Source organism: Macaca thibetana, chromosome 7, assembly GCF_024542745.1.
Source record: "Macaca thibetana thibetana isolate TM-01 chromosome 7, ASM2454274v1, whole genome shotgun sequence".
Lineage (NCBI taxonomy): Eukaryota > Metazoa > Chordata > Mammalia > Primates > Cercopithecidae > Macaca > Macaca thibetana.
The window spans coordinates 102311157-102326329 of record NC_065584.1 but is presented as its reverse complement, the minus strand read 5'-3'; the positions used below and the strand labels follow the sequence as shown (position 1 = coordinate 102326329).

The following is a 15173-nucleotide window of genomic DNA, read 5'->3' as shown; positions in this document are numbered from 1 at the left end:
CAAGGACAAAGTACTTATTGTTGGCCCTGTGCTACATTTGAGAATCTAAGACTCAGAGAAGCTAAGCATCTCAGTTATCTATTAACAAGTAGCAAAGAATCCCAAGACTCAAGGCCTTGAAACAAGGGTGATTTTTTTATGTCTTACAGTCTGTAGGTTTGCAGTCTGGGTGGTTCTTCTGAAGGTCTTACCTGGGATCATTCATGTGGCTGCAGTCATCTGACAGCTTGACTGGGGTTGGATGTTGAAGATGTCCTCAATCCATGTCTGGCAGTTGATGCTGGCTGTGAACAAGGCACCTTGGTCCTCCTCCATTTAGGTCCTCACCTTCCACTAGGCTACACAGTCTTCCTTTCATGGTGGCCTTGGGGCAGCATTCCAAGGCAGTGGAAAGCAAAAGCTTCAAGGCCTCTTAAAGCCCAAGCTCTAGAACTCTCCTAATGACAATTCTGCTCTATTCTATTAGTCAGAGAAGCCACAGGCCAGCCCAGTACCAAGGAGATAGAGAAATGTACCTATTAATGGGAGAAGTGGCAACATCCTGTTGCAAAAGGGTGAGGACACAGGGAGGCCTGATTCACTGGGAACCATTGTAATAATGAGCTACCACACTACAGAACTTGTCCACAATCATCCACTCAACTTGAAAATTCCAGGATGTAAATCTGAGTCTTCTGATTCCAGTGTTCTCCCATGTTCACATTTGTTGCCAGATCTGATTCCCACCAAGAAGCAGTCAGCAGTGGATGGGTCACCATGAGTAGTCACTTGATCTGTGCTGCCCTCCATCCTGGATGAAAGTGGCTGTCAACTGGATCAGCACCACCTCATCTTCCAGTAGTTCTGGCTTTGATAACAGCTGCTCATCCCACCTTCCCACTCACCGCGTCCAGCTTGGCTCCGGCAAGCAGCATAATGTAGGACTCGAGAACTCCCCCAGGTCCCCAGACTCCATTAAGAAGCTGATTAAAATTTGATGCTCCCATTTAACACCTATTAGCAAACACAGTGCCCTCCTGCTAGGAGAGAGAAGTTGGGAGAGGAGCCCTCCCCAGCTCCCAGCAGCACCCTTTGTGCCAGGGTAGCAACCATTAGCTGGAAGAAAGATAAAGAAGAGGTGGACTGGGTGTGGAGGAAGGAAGGGGTGGGGGCTGTGTGTTATTTACAAAAGACCACCACTTCCTGAGCCCCAAAGTGGAACTGAGAGCTTGAGTCCTCAGTGCAATTGTCCCACAGTGGACAGTGGAACCAGGCCAGACATGATAAATTGGCATCCATGAAACAGCAGCCCAAAGGGATCATGAGGGGCCACTGTCTCTCCTACCGCCTTCCTACCAGGCAAAGTCTAAACTGTCCAAGACCATGAGAAGATGCATCATGGAAATGAATGTAATTAGGATATCAATGCTATATTTGAAAGACTGAATCTGTATTCCCAAGGTCAGCTGTTGGAATATCCCTCAAAAATCCCCAAAAGGAAGGAGATCCAAGAGAATCTATGGCAGTTTTCCATCCCTTCATTCCTAGGCAGAATGACTTAGAGGCTGAGCACATCCAGTTTGGGGCAGGAGGGAAGAGATAATCAGGCATATGTTGACTGAGCACTTACTTTGTGCCAGTCCCTGGCATGAAGGGGGACTTACACAGAGCAGGAAACAGAGTCTCTACCCTCAAGGAGTGTATGATTTCACTAAGGCCACAGGTGCACACACACCTGCAACTAAGTAACAATACAAGGGGTTCTTTATATATATTTTAGAGACAAGGTCTTGCTATGTTGCCCAGGCTGGTCTCAAACTCCTAGGCTCAAGTGATATTCCCACCTCAGCCTCCGAGTAGCTGGGATTATAGGCATGAGCCACCAAGCCCGGCCAAGGTGTTATTAGAAGGAACACAGAACTAGGGTCTGAATCCCAGAACTGTCATTTACTAGCTCCATGAGAAACTTCATAAAAAACAGATTCAAATTCTATGCTCCTGGTGAATGCTTAGCAAACACAGTGCCTTCCTGCTAGAAGAGAGAACTCAAAAGAGGGCTTCCCTGGTAACTTTGAAGGTCAGGGTGCTGAACATTAGGAGGAGCCTAGCAAGTCATGTTTAATCTTAAGCCTCAATGTCCTCATCTGTAAAATGGGGATGGTGACACCCGCCACACAGGGCTGTTAGGAAGACTGGGTGATACAATGCCTGTGAAAGTACACTGTCCAATGGCTAGTCAAAGTCAAGCTTCATGATTACCATGACAAGGGTTAGGAGATGAAGCCACCCTTCCAGGTTATAGAGCTTCCTGGGGTCACTGAAGTAATGTGGAAATCAAGGCATCTTACTGTTTATCAGATTAGCTTTATTCCCCACAAGGCCCCCTCCCTGAGATACAAAGCCCTTCTGGTCCCACCCTCTAACTGTGGCCATCAGCACATCCCATAACAGGTGTTTTCACAGCAGAGCCATGACAGCCCCCAGGGGAGCCAGGATGACCAGGGGTCCCCTAGGACCCTTGCCCATCATGTGGACATTCCCTCCACACACTCACCCCAGTCCCTCAGAGTTTTGTGTTAATCCATGGCTCCCCTTATCTCTGGCTCCTCTGTGGCCTTTCCTCCATCCAGCAGTCTTTTGCTTTAGGACTCAATGTCTTTGGCTTCCCTTTGAAGCCCTGCCTTTCCCTATTTACCTAGAACCAGCCCTCAGCACTGAGCTCCAGAGGGTACTGTGGTCTTCACACTATCACAGGATGGTAGGGGAGGGGGACAGGGCGGCCAAGGAAGACCGGAGGGGGCAGGGCCCAACAGCACCTTGAAGACTGCACCTCCCTGGGATTGTAGAAAGTGGGGACGGTAGGGGGCTTCTCAGCAACTGTGCCTCACTGAGGGCTAAAGCAGCAAAAGCGTTTTGAGGATGATATGAAGTAAGCTTGAGAAAGAAGACTGGAAGCCAGGGTGGCTGGGCCCGCCCTGCCTGCTGGGACCCAGGTTGTGGCTGTGATCTGGAGACTCTGTTGACTCACAAAATGTTGGGCACTTTTAAGCAGTAGAGGGGTGGAATCAGATTAATGGTTTTGGGAAGGTGCCTTGGCAGGAGTCAGGGAGGCTCCTTTTGTGGGAGGACAACTCTGTATGCAGGGTGACTAGAATCACTCCCAAGGACCTGCTGCAACCTCCCAACCAGGCAGGCGCTTTGGAAAAAAAGACCATACAAAGGCAGCGACATTGTTTGCTAGAGTCTCTCAGCCACACCCTTAATTCCTTGCTCTGGAGTCAAATCCAATTCCCACCCCTTTCCCTCCACCTCCCATGGCTTGCTGTGCCATCCTCTGCAGCCTCCAGGTGGCCACAAGAATGTCCTTTCTGGCTTAGGGCCCCCCCTCCACACACTGACAAACTGCCCCCAGCAGGGCATCAGGTTGAAAGAGATTAGAGTTGAGAATAATTAACCCAAGATCAGAGCTCCTCTTTGTCACTTACTAACTGTGCAGCCTGGGCAAATTGCTCAATCTTTCTGGGCCTTGGCTTTCTCATCTGTAAACTGAGAATCATAAACTCCCTTTGTAGGATAGTGGTGGGATTAAATGAGATAATGTATATAAACGTATTCCCATTGAAGTCAAATAAAGTATAGAGACAAATCTCTAAAGTAGAAATATTTTGTTTTGGGAAGCAAGAATTGCAATTTAGGGCATACACACAGACCGGGTGGTCTCCAGTATGTCCGGCGAACAAAGAGAAGGTTGAGAGTTTTATTAGAAAGATAAATGTTATGCATTGTTTTGAAAGAAAGCTCATTGGCACTAGAGAAGCTTTTGGGAGCTGGCAAGCTCTGATTGGTGAGTGATTGTGGTAGGTAAAACCAGTCTTAGAGTCACGGCAGGTTGTTTCAGCGGTTACTAGGGAAAACTGGCCTTAGGGTGTCAGCAGGCCATTTCAGCAGTGGCACTTGTGGAAAATTTAATTCTTGGAGCCAGTGTTCCATGCACCAAGTACTTTTTCCCCCTGACTCCTGACTCTGATTTGGTTGAGTATGACAAGAATGACCCAGTTTGTATAATCAACTTTCACACTCCCAGCCTAGTGCCTGGAACATAACAGGCCCTCTCCCCTTATTCAGATGCATTATTAGATACCCACTGGTCATCACAGGGAAAGCACATAATGGGGTGCCTAGTCCATAAACAGCTCTCCATTGGGAATCTATGGCCTTAGAGATGGCTTCTCCTCCTCTCTGCTGCCTGTGTTTTCTGTCTCCTGTCCCCACTGCACTGCCTGCATCAGGCTCTCATGTCATCCTCCCAGTCTGTGGGGACAACCTCTCCCTGATCCTCTTTGCCATGACCAGGTGAAGCCTCCTGAAAAGCCTGAAAAGTTAAGAAACTGCCATTCCAGCCCCCAGAATGTGCTCAACTCCTTTTCATGGCTTATAAAGGCTTCTCATTCCCACCCTAACCTGCTCTCCAGCCCAAACATCTTCCACATTGCACCTATAATCCAATCACTCCAAACTCCGCACCATCCCCCAGATACCCTGCTTATGCCTCCATGCCCAAGCAACTGCAATTCCATCTGCTTAGAAGACACATCCCTCCTTTCACCAGCACTGGCTCCAAGTGAAACCCTTGAATACTCGAGACCCAGATCCATGCCACCTCCTCAGCAAAGCCTTCCCTGGCTCCCTAGTAGACACCATTGTTTTTTTCTCTATGCCAGGGGCCTGCAACCTATGGCCCACAGGCCAAATCCAACCTACCATCTGTTTTTCTACAGACCGTGAGTCAAGAATGGTTTCGACATTTTTAGGTATTTGAAAATAATCAAAATAATAATATGCCATGTCATGTGAAGATTATGTGAAATTCACATTTTAGCATCCATATATCGTTTTATCAGAATACAGCCATGCATATTCCCTTAGGCATTGTCCATGGCTGCTTTTGCACTACTACAGAGTTGAATAGTTGCAACAGAGACTGCATGACCCACAAAGTTTAAAACATTTACTCTCTGGTCCTCGACATAACAGAAAAGCTTGCTGATCTTGGCTCTATGATGCTACAATTTTTATTTCAAATACTCTTGTACTGGGATCTGTCTTTTTTGTGGATGATGAGCAACTCAAGGGGGAGGTCTTGTTCAACATTGATCTTTGGGCCTATTCCAGCTCCTGGCAGTAGTAGACATTCAATGTTCTGCCTAACAAAGTAAGTTGACTTGCCTAAGGTCATACAGTTAGAGATTCAACCAGATCTTCCCCTGCAAACTTAGCACTACCCTCATCCTTCCCAAACACAGCCTGCCATGCAGAGGCACCAGGATTGCCCCTGGGCTCTGAGGAGCTGAAATTCTTTCAGTAGCAGAATCCCAGGACCAGAAGCAACTCCACAGGAATGTTTGTTGTGTGGGGTTTATAAGCAGCATTTGTCTAATAAAATCTCACATCTGAACATCTCACATCCCCTAATTACTTGTCACAATAATGTGAGGCATCTCCCCGTGTGCTTGTTTTTCCCTTTGCTGGCGCAGCGCGGGAGCTCCTGGGCCTGGGAGGCGGAGATAAATATAGCCGCTCATTTACTCACCAGTTGGGTTGTCTGAGCGCACAACAATACACGTCACCACCCCGACACGTGCAGAGCCCATGCACACGCGCATGGAGAGTATTGCCTTTTGGACCACATGGCGTCACTGACACTTCCTGGATCAACCCTAACTGAGAAAGGGGCATGAACTGGTCCAACATGATGCTAACTGGCCAGAGCTGGGACCATTCTTTACTTTAGGAGTTACTGGGAGGCAAATTTGGGTGTGATAGAAGGAGGACATTTTCTAAGGATGAAGCACTATCAAGGGTACTTTTTCACTAGGATAGGCCAAGTTGGCTTTTGACGTCCCCACAGGTTGGTTTTTTTTGTTTTGTTTTGTTTTGTTTTGTTTGAGATGGAGTCTTGCTTTGTTGCCCAGGCTGAAGTACAATGGCACAACCTAGGCTCACTGCAACCTCTGCCTTCCAGGTTCAAGCAATTCTCCTGCCTCAGCCTCCTGAGTAGCTGGAACTACAGGCGCCCGCCACCACACCCAGCTATTTTTTGTATTTTCAGTAGAGATGGAATTTCACCATGTTGGCCAGGATGGTCTCAAACTCCTGTCCTCGTGATCTGCCTATCTCATCATCCCAAAGTGCTGGGATTACAGGCGTGAGCCACTACACTCGGCCGGTCCCCACAGGTTCTAAGTCTAAGACATTCTGTACTTACGAATGTTCAACTCATTTCTCCTCAGCCTCCAGGAGCTCAGGTTGGAAGCACAGAAGAGCTGGGTGGGGCTGAGGTGTGGGAGGAAAGCAGAGCTCTTACACAACATTTCTGCAGTGTCCTCAAAGTCAACCTGCCACTTTCTCTTTGGGTCTGATGCTGAGTTCAGTCCCCATCTCTGCCTCTCAGGAGGATCAGTAGCAGAACCATGAGGTGGTCTCAAATCTTTCCTTTCTGGGTCTACATTCTTATCCCTCCTCAGCTGCCCCTCCTGGTGCCCTGTGTCTGCCCTGTCTCTCTAACCCCAGCACCCCCTACTCAGCCTTCTCCAGAGCATGCATTTATTTCTCCTTATTATGGTCTGGAGACCTCAGATAAAATGCTCCAAAATGTGTGTGTGTGTGTGTGTGTGTGTGTGTGTGTTCCCTCCCACTGTATGAGTATACTAACAGAGCTATTCCCAAATTTTCCAGAAAACGGTTCCAGCCCAGTATCTTCTAGAGCAGCAGAAAACTGCTTCCTGCAGGCAAATTCTCCTAATCCTCGTGGTCTTGTTCAGAGGGTCCCTCTCCTTTGCAAGGTTGCAGGTGGATACAGAACTGAAATATCTGGTCAGGTGGTGTTTGGCCAGCTCATCCCAATATGGGGGTTCATCCCTGGGGTCATAGGACTCCTCTGCTTTCTGAAGTCATTCTGGGAAGCACCAGAGCTTGTGTGTGTTCACAGCACTGACCTCGGAGCCCAGTTGTCTTAGGTGTGCTACAATGCCTTTGCCGGACATGAAGATTGATTGGAACAAGCCTTGGACATGATAAGTGTCCCTTGGAGCAGACAGAGAGGCCAGGTCTCTGCAGTATAGATGTCTACCTTGGAGATTCTTTGATTCCCAGCACCTCTGCTCAGCCACTGAGGACCACCTGAGGTTCACTCAGTCATTGGCTTTTCTCTCATTGGCTCTTTCTGAAAACCGTGCTTTCTTTCTTGCCATTCCCTTCTCTGTTCTCTTCTAACCACTGACCAAGTTGAAGCTTGCTGCAGTGCCTTGGCAAGCCTAGAAACCAAATAGAATACAAAATGAGCCCAACTGGGCTCATGCATGTAATTCCAGCACTTTGGAAGGCTGAAGTAGGCAGATTACTTGAGGCCAGGAGTTCGAGACCAGCCTGGCCAACATAGCGAAACCCCATCTCTACTAAAACTACAAAAATTAGCTGGGCGTGGTGGTGGGCTCCTGTAGTCCCAGCTACTCGGGAGCTATGGTGGGAGAATCATGTGAACCCAGGAGGCAGAGGTTGCAGTGAACCAAGATTGGGCCACTGCACTCCAGCCTGGGCAACCGAACAAGACTGTCTAAAAATAAATAAATAAATAAAATGAGCCCAACTTGGGTAGAAATTGCATCTCTACTGAGTGTTAGCTATGGAACCTGGTATGTACCAACCTCTTCTAGGTTCAACTTCTTTATCTGTAATATGAGGATGATAAGATCTATCTCTAATAGACAGCTGTCATTCTTGCCTACCCAGCAACGATGCTGCCATCATCTGGTGTCACCACCATGATTTTCCTTTGAGGAGCCCATGTCATTCTCACATCCAGTCCATATGGTTTTCTAGGGCTGATGCCCTCCTTGCCAAAAGTGGGCAGCTAACCCTGGATTGGCCAGTGACAGTACTACAACCCTCTGGCCACAGTTTTTGGTTCAGGAAAGGTCATGTGACCTAGGCCAAGCCAATGAGAGTCAGCCCTGGATTTCTGCTAAACCTCTCTTCGCTTGGGAATTTCTACAAAGGCAGAATATTAGTCTAGAGCTGCTGATGTCCACCTTTATCACCACATGAGTTATGCCCATCTGAGAATGAAGCCAACACAAAAGAAGACAGAAGTGAGAAACAGGGAAATTCCTCAGGACATTCTTTAAGGACCCGGATCTAGACATGTCTGATGTTCATCCTTGAACTTCCCAATGACTGAGCCAATAAGCTTCCTCTTTAGTTTGTGCTAGTTTGAGTTGGGTTTCTTTCAGTGGCAACTGAAAGTCCTGACTAATACACTACCTCAAGGCTCTTGTCAGGATCAAATGAAACAGCATATACAATCACCTCGCAGACTGCTGGTACATAATAGGAGCTCATTAAATATTAGTCACCTTCCCAACAAGAGGAGGCAGGGAAAAGTGCCAGTGGACACAAGACTGAGAACACAATAAAGAGGTATAATCAACGGAGCAAGAGCCTGGAGGAGCCAAGAAGGGATGAGATCAAAGCACGGTGGCAAGTTTGGACTGAGAAGAGAAAGAGACACTTCTTCCTCACAGGTACGAGGAGGAAAGCCCAGGAAATGAAGAAAGGCTGAGGAGGGGAGGAGGGATGTTGGGGGACTTCACAGCAGGCTATTTATTCCCCTCGAGTTTGGAATTAGGGTGTCCTCTGCAGAGTCAGGTCCATGAGTAAACCCAGAGCCTTGAGGTTAGTAGAGAAGGGCTGGATCAGCAGCTGTCACTGTTTAGCAGGAGAAAAATGGGAGGTGGCTGCATAGCAGACAGACTGCTGCCACAACTTCTGGGGACCTAATCCAGAGAGACTCATGCCTGTTTTCCTGTCATGTTTCTTTGGCCCTATTTCTATCTACTATTTGGGTCTTGCAAAGAGGATATTGTCATGCTTCCCAGGAAACTGGCTCAGGGACCCAAACCCAGGAACCTTCCATCCCTGAAACATACAACCCTTATTTTGGGGGTATTCCTGAAGAGAGTCCAGCCTCCCACCTGTCCTGATTCTGCTAGAGAAAAGGGAGATTTCTTCACAATGGAAGCCATTCTTTCCCTTAAGTTCTTTGCTTCTGGGGCTCACTCTGTCTTCGGTAATCTCTCCCCACTCCATCCTACACACCAAAGACCTACACTACTCCCAGCCCCTCCATCTGAGGTGACTCATGGTAAGCTTATCCAGCACCCAAGGCCAGACTCAAGACAAATTGTACTCAATGCCCACTTCAATCTCTCCTTTCTGCCTCTAAACCAAGCTTGGCAAACTTTTTCTGTAAAGGTCCACACGGTACATGATTTAGGCCTTCTGGGCCATATGGTCTCTGTCACAACTAACTTCTCAACTCTGCAGTTGTGGAACAAAATAAACCATAGACAACATGTAAACAAATGAGCATGGTGTGTTCCAGTAAAACTTTTATTTATGGACATGGAAATTTGAATTTCATACAATGCTCATGTGTCATGAAATAGTATTCTTCTTTTGTTTCTTTCTAAAACATTTAAAAATGCAGCAATCCTTTTTAGCTCACAGACTGTACAAAAACAAGCGGTGGAACAGATTTGGCCCAAGGGTCATATTTTGCCAATCCCTGCTCTAAATAATAACAGCAATGGCTGCTGTTAGTTAAATTCCTACTCCACACAAGATCTTGTACTTCTATTTCCTGATTTAGTCACCACTTGAGCTTTATTAGGTGAGTTGTGAAATGGAAAAAGTTTCCTTATCTTCCTCACAGGGCATGCCACTGGGGTGTGGCTCACTTTGGTGCCCCACTGCTCATATCCCTAAGGGGAGCAGGCAGACAGGCCGGTTGTGGGGAGCGCGGGCTTTGATACCACAGCAGCATCTAGGGGTGAATATTTACAGCTCCTGAGGCCCCAGTGGGTGTGTGTTATAGTGTGCTCTTTCAGTTTAGCCATCCGCAGGCAGCTTGTGTTAATCAGCTCAATTAGATCCTCTGCCTTATTGCAAGGACAGAGGGCTTTCTGTATCCCAGGTTCTTGCCTTAGTGTAACAGAAAAATCAGATCACGCATGGGCTTGGAGAATGAGTGTAAGGTTTTATTGAATGGAAGTAGCTCTCGGCAGGCAGATGGATGGGGAGTTAGAAGGGGGTTGGAGTGGGAAGAGGTTTCCCCTTGAGTCAGGCTGCATAGCAGCCGGACTCTCCTCTGACCGCCCCAGCCAAACTCCGTGTTGTTCCACCAGTCAATGGCCTGCCTGCATCTGCCAGTGCCTGTTGGTGTGCTCTTCCTCCAGAGTGTTCCTCTTGACGTCCAGCCACTTGCGCCTCTGCCCACTAGAGTCTCAGGGTTTTTATAGGCACAGGATGGGGGTGTGGCCGGCCAGGGTGTTCTTGGAAAATGTAACATTTGACCACAAAAGCAGAAATGCTTGTCCTCACCTAGGTCCGTGGGCCCAGGCCCGGGAGTGGAGCCCTAGCCAGGGACTACACCCTTCTCCTCCCAGCACTTCCCTGCCTTCCTCCTGTATCAGTAGGATTATCCCAATTTTCTAATGTAGAAAATTTAAGTTTCAGAGAGCTTCTCTGACTTGCCTCAGAATATCACACCCACTGGTAGGAATGCTGGGGTTCAGAGTCCATCTGCCCCTGAAGTCTTTCTACTTCCCCACACACTTTCCAAAGCCTCTCACATCTCTCTAAACCCTCCTACCTGCCTTGCCCCCTACTGTTCTGATTCGTAGGCATTGTAATCTTGACTTAATTCCCCTGCAGAGGTGTAAGCCACCCAAGGGCAGGAATATGTCTAATTTGTTCCCCCTTTTGCTGCCTAGCCCTGTGGCCAGCCCATGTTAGCTACTCCTCCTCCCCCTCCTCCTCCTTCCCTTCCTTTTCCTGTTCCTCCTCCTCCTCCCTCTGCTTCCCTAGCCTGCTTCTCCAGAGCCTGCTGGCACCTGAGCTATTTCCGGGGCCTTGTAAACTTTCTTTAACTTGGGAAGCCCAGAGTGGTGCTAGAAACCAGCAGTGCAATTATAGGGCTTTTAAACTGCCGGGCTCCTTTGTGTTCATTCCCCCCAGGGGCCCCTCAAAGGCTGGGATTGTGTTAGGTTAATGAGGGAGGAGGTGCGATTGCTCATCTTCATCAGGGCAGAGGAGTTTCCAGCTAATGCAGCAGCTGCTCGCTAGGGGCCTGAGAGAGGAGGGCAGCCCAGGAGGACAGCTCTAGCCTCCCATGATAAAGCATCCAGGATTCTATACCTCTAAGTTGGAACCTGGAAGTGGCCGACTAGAGGTCTCCAAAGGACCAGGAACAGCTGGGTGTGGGGTGTAGAGGCACAGACCTCAAAGTTAAGTTCATCTCCTTGGCAGAGGAGCCTGGAATTGGTCCTGCCTCCGTCCCCAGCTGCATCTCCAGAAAGGCACCTGGAGCCCCAGGTGCATATTTGTTCATTAGGTAGCCTGTAATATTGCAAAACTGCTTTTGACTTGTGTGTCTGTCTTCTTCCCCTCCAGCCTGTAGCTTCTTGAGGCTCATAGACTGTGACTTTTATGTCTCCAGAGTGGGTGCTTGACTAATGTTTGCTGAATGAAGAAATGGCAGCCGGGCTGTAATCCCAGCACTTTGGGAGGCTGAGGCTGGTGGATCAACTGAGGTCAAAAGTTGGAGACCAGCCTGGCCAACATGGCGAAACCCTGTCTCTACTAAAGGTACAAAAATTAGCCAGGTGTGGTGGTGGTGGATGCCTGTAATCCCAGCTACTCAGGAAGCTGAGGCAGGAGAATTGCTTGAACCCGGGAGACAGAGGTTGCAGTGAGCCAAGATCGCACCACTGCACTCCAGCCTGGGCAACAGAGTGAGACTCCATCTGAAAAAAAAAAAGAAAAAAGAAAAGAGAAGAAATGGCACAGGAAAAGCAGGTACAGTCTGCCATGCACAGGGTAGCAAAGGGGTTCTAGACAAGTCTACCTCACTTATGGCCTGGTATATCTTACTTAGTCTCACAACTGCTCAGCAGCTCGCCATGGTTTTCGGAGGTGGGCAGGGCAATGTATGGTGAGGAACAGGGAATTTGGCAAGGAGGTAGCTCGGCTCACATCTTGGCTCAAGCCCACCAGGCACATCCTGGAAGTTTAGGGATGGATGTAGCCACAGGGACGACCACTCTGCAGCTCTACCGTGCCCTCTAGGGTTGGCAAATCTCCACCACCAAGAGCTCGGCTACAGGGTAGAGAGAAGAGGCTGCTCCTCCAGTTTCTGGAGATCCTTTCCTGAAAGCACAGTATGTTAGAGCTGGAGGGGACTTCAGAGCCATTCTAGGCCAGCCTTCCCATCTAAATAAAAAATGCAGAAAATGGATACCCAGAGCTCTGACGCACAGCCTCCTGCTATCCTGGCAAGATTGCCAAAAGTGGAGCAAGAAGACCTCCCAGGCCCTGTGTCATTGTGGAGGAAGATGTGCTTTGTCCCTCAGGACTTGGCCCTCATCCTTCAAAGGGAGCAGGCCCTGCTTCCCCACAGAACTAATGAGATCGACAGCCAAACAGGCTTTTTAGCCCTGTGGGGTCCACACAGAACAGGTGTGGGTAGACAGACGCCCAGACAGCCTTTCCCAGGCCTGTCCATGCATCAGAAGCAGCTAGGGATCTTTTTATAAGCCAGTGTCTGGGCCTTTTCCCTGACAGTTCTGCTCCCATGGGTCTGGGGTAGGCCCCCACAATCAGTATTTTCACAAGCCACTCAGGAGATGCTGAGGCAGCCACTTTAGACCATTGTTTGGGAAGAGGAAGCTCTGGTAAGTGATTAACAGCCTAGAAATGCCAACAGATGCAATGCTAAGAACCTGTCCTTCCTCAGCCCCTCTCCCGGCTTTGGGTACATCTGAATGCATCCAAGGTGTGAAGGGACAGGTGAGGAGGTCCCTCCTTAAGCTCTCCCTAGCTGGGGTGGTGATGTCCTTCAGAAGGATGAAGCAGGAGCCCTCTGAAGTTGCACCCTCTGGGGTGACTGAGTGGCCCAGCTTCCACCCTTGAGGGCTCTGCCCCCATGGCAATTCATGCCCTCCACACAATGAGGGGGGCCTAATCCAGTGCAAGGCCAGGTGCTGGGCCAGGGAGAAAGGACAGAGGAAGCCCCTACTAAGCCTCTCTGAAGTAAGTCTGTGAATACTCACAACCATCCTATTAGGGTTCTGTTATTATGCCATTTTACAGATGAAGACACTGAGGTCCTGAGAGGCACAATGGCTCTCTCGGGTCATCCAGTTGGTAGGCAGCAATGCCCGTAGTCCATAGCTTCTGACCCAAGACCGGTATTCTTAGCATCCCACCATGGCCTGAGACAGCGGCCACCATTCTCACTGCAGAAGATGACAACAAACTAGATGTTCCCCTCCAAAGGAGACAGCCCAGTAGGCTGAGAGATAGCCAAGAGAGGAGAAACGAGGCCTATGGGTTCTAATCCCAGTGGAGCTTAGAAGGATAGCATCTAGATCACTCCACTCTGCCAAGTCCCAGCCACCAAGCCAAGAGGAAAATTTTGCTGATGTGGTGTACCTCCCTACATCCGGCCACGGACCAGGAGAACAGATCGAGCTCGCAGAACTAAAGTGCTAGATGAAAGCCCATTAATAAACCTCCTGGCAAGGCCCAACCTTATGTTCAAGGGTGTGCCATTCATAAATCTCTGCACCACAGCCTGCGGGAAGGGGAGGACCTGAGCAGCTGCAGAGGTGGCCTAGAGAGGAGCTCCAGGACTGTGTTGAGCCCTCCGAGGGTCCTTAGAGCTTGTCCATGCCTAAGCGCTTCTCTCCAGACTCAGCAACAGCAGGAACTGTGGAGGACCCCTGGGCTATTCTTATCCAGGGCCCTCAGGTATTTTATACCTGGGAAGTTTCACAGCTCAGGGTTGAGAAATATCACAGCCTGGAGCTCTGGAACCTCTGGCAGGTGCCAGGCTGGACTTCTTATCTAGAAAATGGACCAGGTGACGGCCAAGATCCTTCCAACTCCACTATTTTAGGATGCCCGTGAAAACCTAATTGTGAAACTCAGTTTCTCTTTTGGAAGGCTAAGGAACAAACATATATGGAATAACCACTGTGATTCGGGTACCCTACACACTCTACTTCAGTAAATCCCTCAATAATCAGCAAGATAAGTCTTGTCATGATTCCCATTTTACAGAAGTGAAAACTGAGGTTCACAAAAGTAGAATTAACTTCCCCATAGAGCTATTAAATAACAGACTTAAGGGCTCAGATCCTTTTGGAACATAGCAGGATGGAAGTAAAAGTAACACAGAGTTGCGATTCAAACTCAGGCTGCCGGGCCAGTAAAGCCCTTTGTTGTCTCCTAACTTATTCTACACTAATAGTTCTCAACCAGAGCAATGCTGTCCCCCGGGAAACATTTGACATTTTAGGTTGTCCCAGCTCGGGAGGAAGAGACGCTACTGGCATCTAGTGCGTAGGGGCCAGGAATGCTGGGAAGCATCCTACAGTGCACAGGACAGCCCCACAATAAAGAATTAATTGACCCAAAACGTCGATAGGGCCAAAGTGGACAAACCCTGCCCTAGAGCCCCTGTAGACTGAGCTGACTCGGCCCTGGGCTTCCTGCTGTGCAGCATCTCTCAGGAAGGGCCAGACAACTGGGGCAGCAATCTGCAAGGTAGCCTGTGGAATATTGGGTAGAAATGGCTATTGTGGGGAATGGGGAATGGGGGTAGGGAATTATTCAAACAACTTTGGGAAACAACAGATTCTGCAAAACCAAGATGTCTTTAGTGGAGGACTTCTCAGTGTGTTTGTGTGACGGTCAGTTCTAGATGTCAACTTTACTTGTTTGTTTGTTTGTTTGTTTTAGAGACAGGGTCTCGCTCTGTCACCCAGGCTTAAGGCCTCAAACTCCTGGCCTCAAGCAGTCCTCCTGCCTCCGCCTCCCAAAGTGCTGGGATTACAGCTGTGAGCCACCTCACCCAGCTAGATGTCAACTATAAACACAAATCTAGGTGTTGTCATGAAGGTATTTTGTAGATGTGATTAAAATTCATAATCAGTTGACTTTACATAAGGGAGATTATCCTAGATAATCTGTCCCCCAGAGGGACTAAGAAGCCTTATCTTATTAGACAGAGCTAATAAACCCCGCTCCCCTGGGAAGGGTGACTTTACATAAGCGAGATTATCCTGGATCATCTG

At 48.7% G+C, this 15173-nt stretch overlaps 2 protein-coding genes across 8 annotated transcripts in view; both read left to right on the top strand.

The window, feature by feature from the left end:
- Positions 1-15173, top strand: part of MRPS11 (mitochondrial ribosomal protein S11) — a 1182883-nt gene that overhangs the window by 1090236 nt on the left and 77474 nt on the right. The window lies entirely within an intron of this gene.
- The window catches only part of ISG20 (interferon stimulated exonuclease gene 20), a 239153-nt gene continuing 230860 nt past the window's right edge, over positions 6881-15173 (top strand). Inside the window, exon 1 of the mRNA XM_050797710.1 lies at positions 6881-6890. The gene's annotated coding sequence lies outside the window, so the exon portion shown is untranslated. The remainder of the gene's footprint in view (positions 6891-15173) is intronic.